This window comes from Apteryx mantelli, chromosome 5 (assembly GCF_036417845.1).
Source record: "Apteryx mantelli isolate bAptMan1 chromosome 5, bAptMan1.hap1, whole genome shotgun sequence".
Taxonomy (NCBI): Eukaryota; Metazoa; Chordata; class Aves; order Apterygiformes; family Apterygidae; genus Apteryx; species Apteryx mantelli.
In genome coordinates this window covers 59667318-59669978 of record NC_089982.1, presented here as the reverse complement: position 1 = coordinate 59669978, position 2661 = coordinate 59667318, and positions in this window count along the sequence as shown.

Sequence of the window (2661 nt, the reverse complement as noted above, 5' to 3'; positions counted from 1 at the left end):
CATTTTCAGAGTGTATTTAAATCTCTTCATAGTCAGATTTTGCTACAATGCTTTTCAACAGAATTAAAAGAAAACTCATTTCTCACCTATCATTATCACAGCTTCTTTTAAAACAAGAATATTTCATATTTAAATTAGAAATATGTTGCGAGTATTACCAAAGATATAACTATTTTGTTCTTACAGAAATGATATCTGTTAGCAATGATGCAAATACATTTTTAGGTTTAGTCAATTACATAGGTTTTGAAGAAAACTTGCCTGTTGGTAGACCAAGTGTGAAATATCTTCCTTGACTTGGCTTGAATTGGATAATACGATTACAGATGTATTTTGCTGCCCATTCACTAGCCTGATCATAATCTTCAAGGATTACTAGTCGCATTATGGCAGTGAGGGACTTGTACAATAAAATAAACTTAAACCTGGAGAAAATGTTAAAAGTTTAAAATAAGCACCATAAGAATACCTATAAACCTCTTAAATAAGAGGAGCTAAACAATCACCTTTTATATCGATGAGGCATAGCACTAAAAAAAAAAAAAAGGATATTTTACTTGCATAAATTTTGTATTCTTGCAGTCCTATCTCAAACTGCAGCACCGTGAAACAATCAAAAAAGCACCTATAGAATCTAAGCAATAAATATCAGCCAGAAGTTACTTATTAAAATGCATACATAAAATTAAAGCAATTTGTGGGAAAAAGCTAAAACAAGAAGAGAACAAAGCCATATTTTGAATTTTGATCTTTTACAAAGAAAAAGTTACTATCCTTAGAAAAGAAGAACATATACTGCTTGAAACACAAAACAAACAAAATAAATTAGAATAAATTCTTTTTTTTTCCCCCTCCTTATGACCAGTTGCATCTCTTAAATTTAGAGAACAGGCCTGGAATAACCCTGTATGTCTATATTCAAAACATGTAACTGGAAGTAATCAGTTCCTTTCAGTCCCATCCTAAAACCATAAACACTTCTGGTAAGTCTATTGATATGCAAAAGTGTTAAAACATTAGAAGTATTGAAATCCTTCAAAATTCATGAGAAAAAAAAATAAGGCATAAGGTTTCACTTTTTAATTCTAACATAACTTTAAACAGAAGCCTGAGACATTCATTCTCTGAGTTTCTCATTCTGAACACGAAAGTATCAAGTATTAAGATGAGCATCTACAAGACATATGATTGACTATTAAAGCACGACTCTTTCTTGCATTTAAGTGAGAGAATTTTCCATAAGGTTCTGCTCAGAAGGATCAGTTCTTAATAGAAAGACTGAGGATTTTTAGCCAGATTGCAAGGTACTAAGCCACCGGTTTTCACCATAGCATGCTTGGCACTAGTCAGAAGTGGAGTATAGCTGCCCTTAGACATGGGATGAACCTAAGTTTCAAACCATGACTAGCACGCACAGATATCCTTAGCTGACCCGAGAAGAGAAGCCAGTTTTAGAAGAAACAAAATTACATTACAATAGCATCTAACAGATCAACATCTGCTCCTCACACTAAACAGGGTAGGGAGTGACCATCATCTTCTGCTTACTCTATTACTTCCATTCCCTGGACTGTAAAACTGTCACAGGTCAAACTCACCTCTGTAGAAGTAATGCTATACCACTGATACTAAAAAGCTAACACCCTCATTTTATCCCAGAGATAGAAATAGTCACTAAAAACAGAACCTGCAGCTTCAGGGCAACCCCATAAAGCCTTGACGAATTTCCCCAAAGAAACTGGTAATGCTTTTTAGGGAAGGGGGAAAAAGGGGGGGACTCGGGAAGAGGCATTTGAACAACCATGACTTTTCGGCTGGAAACATCTTCGGTATGGCGAGTCCACAGCGGCCCCGGAGGAGAGAACCCACGGCCGGCCGCCCCCTCCTCCCCAGAGGGCCCCAACGCCCTCCCTCCTCCTCCCCCCCCCCACCGCGGGGGCCCAACAGCCACCGCCCGGGCCCTGCGAACACTCCCGCGCCTCCCCCCACAGAAGGGAGCGGGGCTGAGCCCTCTCCCCGGTCGCCGCTCACCCCCGCAGAGCTGGCGGCGCTCCAGGCGGCAGCGGGGAGGGGCCGCCAGCCCGCCCGAGCGCTCTGCAGGGACGAGGAACGAAACCCACCACCCGGAAGCGCCCGGCGAGCACCGGAAATAGCCGCGGCGGGGGCGGGCTCGCGCATGCGCGGGGCAGCGGCAGTTAAAGGCGGGCGCGGCCGTTAGCGGCGTTCACACGCTGGGCTGTGGGGGTTGTGACAGGGGTGGTTGCGGGCCTTTCTCTGGGAGGGCGGTCTCTGCTCCGGTGCCTGGAAAGCTGCTGGTGGTGTGGGGCTTCTGCTTGCGTCTACGCTTGTGGCCCTATGGCTTGTGACAGGGCCTTTAATCGAGGTCTTTCCTTCAAGGCCCTGCTTCTGGGGGAGGAGGAGGAGTTGGGGAAGGTAGTGGGCCTCTGCTGAATGCTGAGGTCTTGATGAGAAAAGCCACTTCTCTAAACTTAGGCATGTGCTTGAAGCAACTGCAAAAGAGTTTGCTTGCAGTTATTGCAAAAAAGCTAAACTATCAGCTTCTTTCTCTCATTCTTTGCTTTCTCCTTTAAAGATGGTCAAACAATGTTACAGGTTCAACTAGGCTGTATTCTGCATAGATACAGTGCAGTAGCTCTTACT